We start from the raw sequence: 15776 nt of genomic DNA on the forward strand, positions 1-15776 counted from the left end.
CAGAAAACTATAAGAAAATATACGCTGGAGTATTAAAGTACTTTTCACTTGGCAGGAGGTTATCCCTGCAGTTTGTTTGGACAATGATTAGTTTAATGTCCTTCTGTGGAATGCCTATAGATGCGTGTCCAATCACAAGATAAATATTCAACATTTAATATGTTCTCTTAAGTCTGTTAACAGTCACCAATATGCACGCTTAACAATGTGTTAAGTCAGCGTAGGTGAAGGATCCACAGCGTCCATGTTTGTGTGTGTGTGTGTGTGTGTGTGTGTGTGTGTGTGTGTGTACAATAGTTCATGTAGCTGCTACCCCTCACAGGCCTCCCTTTCCCCCTCCACAGTGCTGCGTTACTGCTAATGTGAGAGTGGAAAACACAGAGAGAGTGCTGAGGCTGAAACTCGATCCACTCATCCAGCTAGCCTGGTTCATACACACACACACACACACACACACACACACACAGTGTACATGGTTGAGTTTCATACTTGTACACACTCAGCATTTCCTCCTTTTGATCACATAGCTGACCTGTAGGCACACACATGTACAAGCACATGGAAACACGAACACACACACACACACACACACATATATACACAAACACGCACCATGAGCCAAGGCTCGCTGCCAAGAGTTAAACAGCTATTGGATTCCAGCTCGGGCACAAATGTTACTCCACAACACTTGGCCTGCCACAAGGAGAAGAAGTCCAGACAACTAGCCAGTTCACTCCCATCACTCAGGGAATTAAATCAATAGGGAATGACACCGCTGCTGGTAGAAAGTCCACTCACTTCAGACTGGCACCGCATTGATTAATGGAAGAAATTCAGTGAAGAATAACACTGCTGTGGAAACTTAACTCAAGTTCATATTCAACATCTTACTTTTATAATGTGCTCCATTGTGTGTGTGTGTGTGTGTGTGTGTGTGTGTGTGTGTGTGTGTGTGTGTGTCATAGAGACCCACCTATGGAAGCAGCTCTCCTGGCCTCCTTCACCACTTCCCCATCCTGTTCCAGCAGTCAGTCAGCAACTTAGTGCGACTTATTGCCCTCCGCCTCTCCTCTGAACCTCCCACATTCCCGTACCTCTGCTCCTGTCTTTTTCTCTCAACCTCACCCTTTCCTCTCTCCACACACCGATTCTGTCTTATCTCTCTTGTCGTCAGGTTTCCCCTCTCCACTCCATCTCTTGGCTTTCTATTGTTCGCCTCCCCTGTCTTTTCTGCTCTGACACTACTCCTTTGCCTTCCTCCTCCCACTGCTCATCTGGCTTTTATCTCGAACATTACATTTCCTGTCCTTTTCTAAACTCTCCTGAAGTCACTGCTTTGGATTGCCGTTTCTTTTTATCCTCCGCCTGCATGTTCATGTCAACCCCTCTCCCTCTCTCCTCGCGTTTTTGACAGCTATATGCTGTAAACAGAGATGTTTGCCAGGGGCTAGCACACCTTGACAGGCAAGGCTGCGACAATTGAGCCGCACCTGATGCTGAACACCAGCATCAAAGGGACTGGACATCAAAATGAATGGGTTGAACAGACACTTGACGTAAAGCATGAGCCTCAGTGTACTCAAATATCATCCAACAACAGCTACGCCTGCAAAAAAGTAATAAAATAACCATCATCCTTCTTTTCTTTTAAACCTATAGACAATCTGAACACAGACCTTTTTGGAGCTTCTATTCTGCATCTACACCTCTTATTTTGTAATCAGTGTGAGTTTAAAAGCAAAAAAATATGATATGATATGATAAAAATACATGATGAAGTATGCGCCTGAGAGTTTTTTTTGGTCGTGATCAAGTTGAAGTGGCTCTGTGAACTGGCCCCTAATCTGTGGTCAGCATTTAAGTTTCTGGAAGCTTGTACAACCCAATACAGTACCTGTATGATATGACTAAGTAAGTGTCTCATTTCCTTGTTTGACAAAAGGGTACTGAGAACAATGCTACCCGCAGCTATTGTATTAACAAGCTGTCTGTTCTGTATAACAAATAGTAAACACGCAGCCATCTCCAAGCACTGGTGGAAAAATACCAAAGCCACCAAATGACAGAGTGAATGGGAGAGAGCCAGACAGTTGAGAAGTAGAGTTGTCCATCTGTTTGGGTTTCCAGCATCTTAACTAGCTAGTTTCCCAGACAGAAGCAGTGAGACTCTTCAGAGCATCGTTCACGAATACACGCCGCCCTTTTGCCCAAGTCAAAGTAGTGTCAAACACTGTAAAACGTCTTGGCAAACAGACAGCACAAACAAAAAAGGAGCTCAAAGTCCTGGACCATCACTGTGGGAAACTCAGCTCCATCCAACAATGAAAATAAATCCCTTTCATTACAGGTAGTAAACAGTTCCAGTCCTGTGTTGTCAATTTCAGTAAACTACAAATCCCACAATGTAGTGATGTTTATAGAAGAATGTCAAGCTGTAAGTGTCGTGTACTGTGCCAATTCTGTTGTTTCGAGAATGAATAACACGACACTGGTGAAGGACTCTGGAAAAGCCTGTTCTAAATTATCTAGATACACTGACCATTTATCACACAGAGGCATTCATGCCTTAAGCTCGACCATGATGCCCTGCCAAAGTGCTGCAGACTTCCAATGGTGCATAGCTAGTAAACACAAGTGTCAGGAGACAGCCGGTTGGAGCATGACCCTATAAATGTTAAAAGACATTTGACTTCCACATGAAAAATGTCTGGCCCTGGTGGCTGACCAGCTGGTAGACATTATCCCAACCCTAAGAGACAATGGCCAGTTAAAACACTGGTAAAAAAGTGTAAAAATACAGGTTCATGCTGGGTCAAACAGGGATGAGAACACGCTGCATACTGGTGGGACGTCACATCAATGATCTGGTTTTAATGTAAACATGGTCGGCAACACTTTATGGCACATCGGTCAACTCATCTTTTCAACGAGGTTGAGCAGACCGTGTATGTCATCAACACTGCAGGCATTTTAGCTAATTATTATAGCAAATTAATTATGACAAACACACGCCAAGTGAATATCTATCTACTGTCCATCATGTAGAAAAAAACAAACAAACAACATTTTTGACAACTTATGAAGGATGAGTGCACCATTGCAGTCTAAAGGTAGTATTACACCAAATTGTGTGACCCCTCAGATTCTGTTACCTGTAACAGAGCAGCAACACATTCACCTTGAGGCACTGTGCATGCAGAAACATCAACAGTTTATTTAGCCAAGCAGTTGTTTTGTTATGCTGACAGATAAAGAAGAATTAATACTCTTTCCACTGTGCTGTTTTTTACTTAAGCTTCTACAGCTGTAGCACGGCCCCACGTGTGGAGGAAACGCTGTTTTCCTCCAGAGCAAAAGGAACTATGAGTCAGGACACAGTAAATGAATGTCACAGGGCAGTGACTCAAAATGTGGTGAAAGCCATACACACATTCAGCACAGTGGAATCTCCATGGGTTAGATATTATACTGAGTAAAATAAAAAAAAAAAGTACTTATTTTAACCAAGATGTCTTCAATAAGGAATCTAAAGGGATTCAGATTTAATAAAATGCTAAACAAAAGCCTTATTGATGATGTAATGCAATCATCCACCAATCCCACAGCAGGGGGCTGAAAGTGGAACAGAGTTCACTGATGATGACAGAATCACTTGTGGGCACAATAAAATGACAGCAGTTATTCATTTGGTTTTAAGGCCCCCCCCCCCAAAAAAAACAATTTTACTAATGAACTTCTTACTATGAGGGAAGGATTCTTACATCAACACAACATTTTCTGTGCACAATTATCATCATTAGTATAATTGTACGACAATTATGGTAATGTGTTTGAGCAGTATTCTGTATTTTGTGTGTTCTCTGTGCTCTTAGGGGCGTCGTGTATTCCTATCAATCAGTCACACAATATAAGCAACAACAAAATGTGATGACAGATCATCTCATAAAACCACACCGTCCTAATGAAGGAGATTATCTCCGTTTTTGACTGTTAGAGCAAATAACAGGAATAATAACTAACAAAACTTTAAATTGCCTTGTTGCTTATTTAGTCTGTTATGTTGCTAAGAGGTATTCAGTCTTTGAAACCATGTTTTCAGGGGTTGTAAAACGCCTCACAATGTCTTATGTATCAACAGCATCCGCCATAAATCATTGATGTAAGAGTTAATTATCCCTCAGCTCTACCTTCTAAAAGTTTTCCCCCTGTATCAGGTCCAGCTATGGGATGGCATGGATAATGCGTTTCCTTCGAGTCTGTAGCAAAGCAAAATTAATTTTAGAACTTGGAGAGAGTAGAGAGGGACTCATTGGGCTTTTTGTGATCCTGTTTTCAATTACATGCACTAGAGAATATTTTTTTCTTGCTTCCAGCAGTATCAGATTACTTTGTTTTTTGTAAATATGGTCAGCAGTCTCCTATACCACAGAGGATTCTGGAGGGGAGAAAAGAGGAGAAACAAGAGCGAGGAGGAGAAAGGAACATAAAGTCAAAGTAGCAACAAAAAGATGTGGACAAGACGACGTAGGAGAAGGCAGGAGTGTGGGGGTATGCGTGAGATAAAGAGGAGAAGCAAAAGAGGAAGACGGTTGTTGAGTGGGGGAGGTAAAAAAAAAGATAAGGTCAGAAAAAAGAAGACAGAGGAGGGAGTGTGGAATGGAGGAGGAGGGGACAAAGAAGGAGTAAAAAAAAAAAAAAAAAAACAGTGTTGAGAATAGCGTTTGTGATTTATTTCACTTTTGGGCCATTCCTCACTAACTACACACAGGCCTCCAAACAGGGATGTAAACACAGCTGAAACCAGCTGAACACGTCCCTGTTCGGTACCTTTTCAAAGACGCTAAAACTACTAAGAACTATAAAGAACGCTGTGACCGCGTCGTCTATGTTTAGTGGAGATGTGGTGAAAACCACTGAGCCATGGCTCAGCTGTCCAGGGTGTTGATCTTGACAGCGTGGCGAGCAGGTCAGGGGTCATGTTCCCAGTTTAGGTTGGAAAAGAATTGGGCTGAGGTTAGTCCCCTTGTGACAAACCAGTGGTTTGACCTTCTGTGCAAACTGACCTGAATCACGAGAGGAATCCAGGGAGCGAAAAGGGCCGGAAACTTGGACCACAAGATCATACCTAAAGGGGTGATTCACTCACTAACTCTTTGAAAAACTCTTTTCAATTCTACTAAATCTTCTTCTCTTTATTTAGACATTTTTAGGACTGTGAGAAGGATACAAGATGTAGAAAGTCACCTATTGTAAATGTTTTCTTTCCTCTGATTGAAACAAAATTTAAAAAAAGTAGTTTGACTCATCCTGATGACTCATCCTGCAAGTGTTTACTAACTATTGTGTATGCCTATTATTAGGAATGGGCTGCATTTGTTATTTCTATTATTGCCCTTTTATTGATATTGAATATCATAATAAGCAATTGTATTGTTAGTGTGTCTTAAAAAAAATATTACCAAACAACTGCCATGCCAGATTTTTTCCAAGAGCGAGAATACTCGACTGATATACAAGGGAATGTAAATGTCATGGATGAACTAAAAGTTTTCCATATTTGAACAGAGTGCTATACATAGATATTGAAGGGGGGAAAAAAATGTTTTTGTATTATTGTCATCATAATGTCTGCAAGTTGCAAAATGGTAAACATGAATTGCGGTTTCTAGCCACAAACTTGAAGTATGACAGGTTTATAAACATATTCATTGTGCAAATTAATATAATCTTACTTAGCTTCATGACATTCACAGCACAATCACTTTGAAAATGTCTCTGTGGCTGAGAGCAGCTCAGCTCCCCCACTATGCACACTCGCAGACGGGACGCACATATTTTACGTCAAGTCATTCCACTATTTGTCTGGAGCTCCATGTCAAACACACATTAGTGGACTAATCCACTAAATGGGCTGTTTGAATCTTTGTTCTGGTCTAAAATCTTTTTATGGGCGCCTCTTTAAAAACATCTGCTCCTCTTGTCCTTTGTTTACATTCCCAGACGGGACAAAAGAGGTTTGCAGTCTAGTCTCATCTTGACGTGGTTGCATTTGCCTTCGACGATGACCAAGATGCTTCTTCAGAGGTGAGCGGGCTGCTGCGATAAAATTAAAAAAGTTTATCCTTTCCAATGATTTTCAAGCCTGCTTTCTCATGTTGATTTTTCTTAAAGAGGACGAGATTATACAAACACTACTGAGAAACTTGTAAAGAAAGAATAAACTCCATGTGGCCATTAAATTTCAGTGAACTGGGGTTCCAAGCAGCCCTCCAGCAAAGAATCAATTAGATACCCCAGACCACATGGATTTGGGACGGACCCAGGGGAGGGATATAAACACTCATGTACACACACCCAAACACTGTTTCCCACCCTCTGACAGTGAATCTCTTCATAAAAGGGGGAAATTGGAGTGGTGGCAGTGCAAATATGGTCTGTTGTGTTATTACAGTCCGAGTGTTTGTGCAGCAAGGCCCCGTTCCCAGAGTCTTCATCGTTCAGCTCTCTGGAGAAATGTGCCCTTTGACCCCTGCAGGCTCCAACACGCTCATTGTGTCACCTGGCAGTGGACATTGTGTGTGTGTGTCCGATAAGTGAATGCTTTCTACTATTCATTACATGTGTGACGTTTGTCTTGTGTGCACTATATCGTATTTTGTGTAAAAGGCTTGATAACTACCTGTCGCTTCCTCACAGAGTCAAACCAATCCTACTCTATCTGTACTTTGGATTTACTAGACCCAAGTTATATCCATGTCAGTGCAAGTTAATTCAGCAGCTAGTGTCATTTCGCAGACAGTTGAGAAATGTTTGTAAATTGCAGTAATGACAGTAGAAGCCCACAGGTTTGTCTAGACTGCCAGAGGAATGTGTTCAGTCTCCACACTGCGGTGGTGCACAAGAGAGCTGTTGTCTTTCTAGGCTCTTCAACTGCCTCTGACACAGAGCAGCTCACAAGAAGAAGGTTCATCAACTGTAACAAAGTCCATTCTGCAAGATTTAATCCATAAATTATGAAAAACAAGAGCGCTTACCGTGATGGACTGACTCACCAATCAAATGATCTTTGATCTCATTTCTACATGAACATCTACATATAAGGAAAGCAATTCCACTGCAATACTACATTCCTCAGAAGTGTCAATGCAATACATTTTACAAACCACAAAAAAAAAATATTCTAGCCCAAAGCAACTGCTAAATATTAACCTCCAAGTGTGTTTACACAGATGCTAAATGAATCAGGAAGTTGCAAATTGGTTAGCTGACAGCAAGCGTGGGTCCACGTCGCCAGGGGGCTCAGATATCTGACCTGTGCCCTCACACATACATCGCTCACATCAGGGACAGCAGTCAGAAGAAGTCAAACTCATAGAAGACAGGATTTAAATATGCAATTGTGTGTTGATATGCAGCAATAACTAAAATAAACAGCAACCATCTGTTTTTTTTTATTTGTGAATATCACTATAGTTTAACCCGTTTCCTCTACAAATATAGAAATACATCTATTTCAGCATGTCATAATGTTTCAATACGCCGTCTGTACAACTCAAGGCAGGTGCAGTTACAAGTAAGACAACTCAACTCATAGTACTGTGGAGAGGCCCACTGTTATATATCAGGTATGCACTTCCCCATACTATATCTATGAAACTTTCTCAACTTTCTCTCAGCATTGAGACAGGAACGCTTCTGGTCTCTAAAGCCATCAATAAACTGCTTCAGTGTATGTGTGAATATTCAGAAACACACATCCATCATTTTATCAGCAACCTGTCCAGTGGGAGTCCTTAGGCTCTTTGACACACTCCACAATGTGTGTGTGTGTGTGTGTGTGATACACAACCTGTCACTCTGGTCCTGTCCAGGTCTCAGGAGCAGTATTTATGGACTGTGACTGACCCACATACAAAGCTCAAGAGTAAAATAGCAGACGACACCTACCAAGCTCCTGACTATGGTGATTGGCTTGATTCCAGTATGAGTTTGACACGATTCGCTGAATCAACAACTGACCAAGAGCGAGTCCCTTTTCATCCAATCCTCATTTTCTACCATTCGACTGCATGAAATGCAGGTTAAATTTGAGTCAATTATTATGGCCTCCTCATCACTGATATCGGCACTTTGCCTGTGAAATCGTCTCAGCATCAGTATCACAATAAACGTCTTTGATGCCTGAGCTTCACGCCGTAGCACGAGTAGATCTACGACAATCTCTTCTTACAATATTACAGCCCTTGTTGTTGTGTAGAAAACATGCTCTATTTTTACACTCAAAGACATAATTTGTGACTGTGTACATTACCTACTTAGAGACCAAAGGCTACACCGAAAATAATTTTAATTATAATATGTCCTGAATTACAGGTGATCTATATTTGAAGGGCTGTAACAATTCTGTTTTTACCTGAATCTGAACTGAATGAACACATTCACAGCAGAGCGCTTGCTATTCTGAGAATGTACAGCATGTCAAGCTGCACGTCAAGAGATGAAACCTTATCAATTTTAAATTACAGAGCTCCGGTTACATTCATGAAATAGTTTGCATTTCAAAGCCATGATGCTCAATTCTACAACAGATACATAATCTTGCTGCACAGACTTATTGACAGACTCGACACATACATAGACACACAAAGACACGCAACGGTGACCTTTTTCAGTGTCCAATCAAACGCTGGCAAAAGGCGACTGTCTGTTCTCGCCTGGCAATGTACAGGGGCCACAACAGAGCTCCTTTCAACAGCTCTGTGGCTGTCGAAGTGTGTGTGTGTGTGTGTGTGTGTGTGTGTGTGCATGCTTGTGAGGCAAAACAGAGGCGGGTGCCTTTCTGAAAAGGTGAAGGGTGGTTGCTGTTTTCCATCAGTGTGATATTATCAGATAGCCATGCTTTGTATTCCTCTGGTCAACCCTAGACTACAAAGGCTGGATGAGCCAATGCTGAGGCTCAGCTTTATTTCAACTGCTGCCACATCGTCAGTTAGCAACGAGCTCAGACAATCACTTTCTCACTTAAACACAGACAGAAAGACTAATAAAAAAAGCAGACATGAAAAATAACTCCCAAGAGAAACTTAATATGTACTGGTGAACAAAACAGCTCAAACACAACATAAAAGGAGAATATTCTTTGATTTTGGTCAAAATTTGATATGTAGGGTTTGCCACTTTCCACCGATTACCATTAGCTAAAAGGATTCCTTCACTGTTCTTTCCAAAGCAGAAACAACAAAATGATTCCCTTCCGCACTTTGCGGAGCCCACTAACCACATGTATGAATCTAACCTTTCACTTTGCTGCACACACACACACACATTTATGAGTGCTGGCTTCGAGATCTGGTAATGGATCAGAGTCAGAAAGAGCAGAACACGTCCGGTGTGGACAATGTCAGAGGGGAGAAAATAAGAGGGAGCAAAAAAAGTTAATTTAAACAGAGTAAGGCCTGAAACATGATGCAACAACCCTACACACACACACACACACACACACAGGTATGTGTGCAATGCAAAGACAGTGATTACAAAGCTTGCCACAGAGCAAACACATGCATCATTTAGGGGATGAAAGATGGAGGGAGTACTAAACCTCAACAATAGTAATTATGCACAAGCACAAATACACACACATGCACATGGAAAACGTGTCAAACCTGAGAGCAATAACGGAAAAGTTTCTCTGCAAAGCCTGAACTCAAAAGCAAGTTTTCTTTGCAGCTAACATATTACGACAGTTACCATGTATATCAACATGTCGAGCCTGTCAGCAAACTGTTAAAAACAACAGTAACATCTAGACACACATAAGCAGCTCGGCTTCTGAGTCAAGAATGGAAGGCATGCAGAGATATTTATCACAAAGTAAATGATCTCTTTTTCCAGGGATGAGGAAAAACACACAAAAAAAAAACACAACAAAAGGGGAAAAAAAACAACATTTACTCCCTCTACTTCCAAAGTTCTTTTTTTTTTACAAATGCAAACACCATACACATCCACACACGCACAGATACTCTCCAGGTATGCAAAACACTCACCGTCTGTTAAGTGTGTGTACAGTATGAGTGTAAAAGTCGTCCCCTACAAAAGCGTAGCACTCCAGTGAGAGGCCAAACTCTGCTGTGGCTCTGGAAGCTCCCCGCATGCCCCTCCCACCCATGCCTGTCATGTGACTCAGCACGTAAGGCAAAAGGACACGCCCACTTCCTACAAATAACCCCGCCCTCTCCGGCAGAGCAAAAAAAACTGTGTGCACATTAAAAAAAAAAAGAAAAACAGTGATTGTGCAGGACTGTGATAAGACAGCAGTTTAAAGATTGTGTCTGAGGAATCAGATGTTTGAGAGAGAGAGAGAGAGAGAGAGAGAAAGGCAGAGACTGTGTGAGCATGTATCCTCACCAAGGTTGACTGCAGCCTTTGGACAAGCTGAATGTCGCTCTCCTAAACTCCCGGGATAATTTACAACCTTAATTACTTGGCCTGACCCTCTGATCTCCTCCTAGGGCTCTGCATTCATCACATCCCACTCATTCCTCTCACACAGACCTGAGATACATCACATCAGACTGGGATTCCCTTTGCCACTACATCTGTTGGGGCTCTGATCAACTTTGCTTTTAGTCTTCAAGAAGCTAACAAACGCTTTGGTGCACAACAGCTTTGGGATATTAGTATAAAGCATGAATCAGGTTGGAAAACACTTACTGTATTATGCAAGATCTAACTTCTCAGAAGTGTCAGAGATGTTTTTGATACGAGAATCTAAATCAGGCATTCATATGTGGTGCAGGACGAAGACATTTATTTTTTATTTTTATTTTTTTTATAAAGGAGTAAATGCTGAAAAACCGATGCGGGTTGAGGTTTTGCATAATTCCACAGCTAAAGTGAAATGTGTTTTTGCAACAGGGAGAAAACTCGCACGTTTCCAATCAACAAAAAACATCACTAGCATGATGTCAGAGTTACTTTTATTACCACTATAAAGTTATCATCAATTATAGAGCCAAAAGAGCAACTTTTAAGGATGCAGGCATTTGTAATTTTTTTTTTTTTAAAAACACAGAGCAGTAAGTAACAGTTTCCTAACATCAATATATGACGTTTTCGAGAGGAAGCCAAAGGGAAGAATGACAGTTAAAGGATAACTCAGAGATCCAGCCTTCAGTTCTTCTTAAAACCTGAGAGCAAACCAATTACTTTGGCTGATTACTATTCTTGTGGGGTATGTATATTTGTTTGATTAAAGGGGACAGGAAACAGCTGTCTCCAGCCTCACAGGAAGTGTAATTATACACCAGTGGAGGGGCTCGAGTGCAAAGTTATAGCCACAAGAGCAGACACACATGCACACACAGGGCAGCACCTACATTCCTCGAGATGAGGACTCTGAAAAAACAGGCACAACAGGCTGGGAGGATGGATTTGTTTCATTTCATTACGCAGACTTAGCTGCCAGGATAAACCCTTTTCCCAACAAATGCTGGCACCTCAGCGTTCAACGTCTGCTACACCCAGTGCCGAATGTCGCGTCCATCCAACCAATCAGAAGAACCATTAAGGGACTGCAAAATTCTGCATTAAACAAAACACATAGTAAACATACAAGATATGTAAGCCCTGACACACAAACGCAGATGGTCTTATGCATGTGATCAAAATCAGGTCTTGCCAAATAAGAAAATTGTCCCTTGTTATACTTAGTTTTACAATGTGGGAAACGGTACATTTTCCTCAAGCTAAGGGGCCCCTGTCTTAAAACTGTTCGGTCTTAGTCCTCTCCCTTTTCATCTCCCTCTCTGAAACCACACTTTACCGCTCCAATAAAAACCCAGCGTTTAAACTGGAGAGATAACTGGAGAGAACTGACCTGAGTTACTAGTAGGTTTAGAGGCTAATAGAGTGAGTTAGCTGGTTTCTAGTTTGGCTCTTAATCAGCTCATCTCCATTTTTGTATAATGAACAGCATATCCCATTGGAGCGACTGACCCTTTCTCATTGTGCCTTACAAAGCCTGTGGATGACGTAGACATGAGCAGAGGAAGATATTACACAAGCACTGTATTAGTCCCATCATACGTCTTCACATAAATAAAAGTGACATATTCAACATGTCTTTCATTACAAAACATCATTTAAAACACCCAAATTCAGTGAGTCTAAAAACACTGGGGAGGGAATTAGCTGCCGTTGTTTAGTTGGGCGTAGAAAGGCAAACCTGGCTCAAAGGCAAGCTGTCTTTACGGGGATATTGCACAAGCTTGGTCTAAAAAGGACATAAGACCACGTCACACTGCCACCGACACCCAACGTACCCCAATTCACTGCAGGCTTTACTGTAGCTCAGTCTGTATCAACTCTAAACTTTGACTTTACAGATGTCATTAATAGTTGCAAAAATGCTCTTTCTAAGATAAAAAAACATGCTCTTTCTCTTCCCTTCTAAGCTCCTTCTTAAAGCCGCCGACTACTGAGTGAACCCTGCATGCATTTAGAGTGAGCCAACACTCATTTGTTTGATCCGACATATCTTGGCATGCTCCTTTGTTACAGAATTGTTGCCCTGTTGGGGACGTGGCCTTCTCAGATAAAGAGATCTTCATTTTGAGGAGATGGGATGGAGTGACTGAAAGCCAATAGCAGGGGCTGGATGTTTCTGGGCCGTGCTGAGCCAAGATGGTGTCATGTATTGGCAGGACTGCCTGGCTGACCCCTGACAGCGTTCCCCGCAGCTGTCCAAGGTCTTTCATAACACAGAAACATGATGAATAGAAGTAGCATGACTCACTGGGTCCATTATGCTAAATCTTTCACTGGCTGGTGTATTTCTGCACAATAAAGTGCGTAGAGTGAAGAGCGTGCTAGCTATGTACGAACATTTGTGAGTGTGATAAAATTGCATTGCAAGGGAACACAGGGGGACATCATGTGCCCTGCACGTTTGCTAAATTAGCACACAGTGGGCTGCAGTGCTTTGGGAGGATTTAAGAATGGAGTTTAGTTGGTCAAACCCTGCTTCAAGTCTGCCATTCAAAGGAATCGTAATTCAACAACCGCTGTCACAAAGCTGCATTGTTGAATTGCAGCCTACACGTTGAGGTTTCTGCAAAATACAGAAAAATTAAGAAAAAGAAACCCCAGCGAGGGGAGCATCATTTGTATGACGCTCTTGTGCTGCCCATGTGAAAGTTGTGGGTGCTGACCACAGAGGAACTAAATGTTTCCTTTGTGTGATTTTTCTCTCTTTCTGCCTTTGCTAAAGGGAATACCAAAGCCTCCATAAAGGGCATCAAGAGATCTAGCTCTCTGTGTGCGTGTGTGTGTGTGTGCTTATGGAGGTGTCACATGAAACCACTTCTCTGTTTTTTTGTTTACTATAAAATCATCCAAACCAAGGAAGTATTTCCACTTTTCCCCAAACACTGCAAACAGCTTCTGCAGTCTCACAACTGCTCCCCACAGTGAACCCCGCCAGGTGCTACACAGAGCGAGACAGCTCATCTGCTGTTTGGTGCCTTTCTAAACGTAAACTGGAATGGTCTTTAAAAGCAGCACTGATTCCAGTCCAGCCTTGATACCTTCCAGGTGTGTGAAGCCAACGACCTGTGTGATAGCATCTCCTGCTGGCTGCTGGTTGAGTTGCAGCAACTTGAACTATTCCTCGTTCTACAGACATTCACAGGAGAGGCACAGATGTAGTTTAGCATACTACGGGCTTTTTGTGATTCGACGCAATTGTTTTTGAGGCCAATATCAGCATGAAAGAGAACAAGACATATAAATCTGACCATAAAATACCTGCAAATATTTCCCTAACATTTGGTGCTTGAGAATGGTGGCACAAATATGTACGGATGTAGAACAGTAAATGGTGAACTTTGATGGAAATTACCACACTACAATGAAAATGTGAATTCAGGAAAGCAGCCAGACAAAGTTAGTTTCCACCCGGTTTCCAGAATGCAAATAAAAAGAATGAGCTTTTTACATTTCTTCAGGCACATCACTGGTTAACTCCCACAAACACTGAAAGGGAATACTGCTTTTCTTTTCTTGAATACAGAAGGAACTTTCACGCAAACGTCACACTTCCTATAACTAAAAGGCTGCGCGTGTCTCTTACAGTAACTGCCTGTTAATTGCAATAATAAAATCAACTTTCAAAAAGATTGGACTTAAGATTGCTTTCAAGTAGTGCTTTCAGACATATGAACTGTATTACATTTTTGAATATATTTTCAAGTTAAAATTGAAGTTGAACAGTGCAACAATCTACATTTCCTCATTTAACAGTAGGTTCTCTCAAACTGAATTAGTGTGCAAGAAAATAAAAAATCTTAATGACTGATCAAAAACAAGATGTGCAAGTAATTGCTTTCTGACATATGCATTTGTAAATAAAATGAACTTATTTTTTTAAGTGTAAACAACTTAGATGTCCCCACATTGAACAGTAGCAGTGACATACAAGAGTGCCACAATTGAGTGCACCCTGCTCTTGGGTTCTTTCAAACTGAATTATAAACAAGACGTGCAAACTCTTCAAGCTTTTTATGCATGGATCATATTCTTTTTTTAAAAAAAAAAAAAAAAAATCATATTCCTATTCCTACATATCAGTCTGAGTGGTGTGGGCTTGCTTTGTTTTACACATTTTGTCAAAGTTGTTTGTTGCTGGTTAGAGATAGCCACTCTCAGTCCACTTTCAATGTTCACCCTCAAGAAAGTCAAGGTGCTTGTTCACATGATCGCAGTGGTGGGTTTCCAAGTGTCTTTTCATTTTATTGGGCTTCAACCTGTCTGCCGCCAGTACTTTAAGACGCACAACACACTGCGGTCTCTCTTCTTTTTTTGTGTTGGTCGCGTCGCTTGTTACAGCTGCAACAGACCTGCCGTCTGGTTTGCGCTTTGCACCAGTCACACATCTGTCCATCTTGGTGCATCACTTCCTTCCCAGCTCTTATCTTTTTCTCTTACTCTTTCTGCGTCGCTCTTTCTCTCTCTCTCTCTCTCTCTCTCTCTCTCTCTCTTTGAGTTTTGCTCCGCTAGTCGGTCTGTCACATGCTCCGCTCTGGGGGGCGTGGTGGGAACAAAGTGCATTTCACATTGGTTCCACTTTTATTTCTTAGGTGCAATCATATGACACAGTGCCCTATCTTTACAACTTGCTTGCAAATGTATTTGTTACGATATTGTTTTACCGGTGTGTGTGTGTGTGTGTGTGTGTCTATGTGTTTCTATGTGCCAGTGTGTGTGTGTGTGTGTTGGTAACACAGCCGCGCTCCCCCTGTAGTTCCACTGCGCCCTCCCCAGGGGGCGCGCCCCCCAGTTTGGGAACCACTGCCGTAACTAAAGGCAACGAGCGTCTTTTAAGTTTCGTTTCCAACAGATCAGATAATGGCAGGAGACGGAAGCAGGTGAACTCTTTTATTCCCTGATCACTAGATTTTGATTGTAACACTATTTTACGTGATTGATGAAGAATTGATGAAGTATTTAACTAAAGTCGTCTTTGTGAGGGTTCTCTCCTGATAACGTTATTATCACAGTTCAATAAGGAAACGCTTTCTAATGAAACACAAAGAGGGAATTCCGTACAACAAAAGTAACCCTTGTAGCCTTGGAAAATACTCACCTGTTTTCATTTAATCAAGCTGAAGCCTCATAGCACCTTCAGAAACAATGGGATAAATGTTTATACAGAATGAGGACTAGAGTTTGTTCTCCACGTCTTAGACAGGAAGTGCACCCTAATTCTGGGGTAACTC

At 41.7% G+C, this 15776-nt stretch overlaps 1 protein-coding gene across 5 annotated transcripts in view; it reads right to left on the bottom strand.

Annotated features, from left to right (window-relative positions):
• Window positions 1-15776, bottom strand: part of septin9a (septin 9a) — a 71481-nt gene that overhangs the window by 10907 nt on the left and 44798 nt on the right. Inside the window, exon 1 of one of the 5 annotated variants that reach the window (XM_070848715.1) lies at window positions 10047-10117. The exons of 3 other annotated variants lie outside the window; for them this stretch is intronic. The gene's annotated coding sequence lies outside the window, so the exon portion shown is untranslated. Of the gene's footprint in view, window positions 1-973; window positions 1062-10046; window positions 10118-15776 lie in introns of those variants that run through there. One more of the 5 variants, XM_070848716.1, reaches the window with a different exon arrangement.

Source organism: Pempheris klunzingeri, chromosome 17 (assembly GCF_042242105.1).
Source record: "Pempheris klunzingeri isolate RE-2024b chromosome 17, fPemKlu1.hap1, whole genome shotgun sequence".
Classification (NCBI taxonomy): domain Eukaryota; kingdom Metazoa; phylum Chordata; class Actinopteri; order Acropomatiformes; family Pempheridae; genus Pempheris; species Pempheris klunzingeri.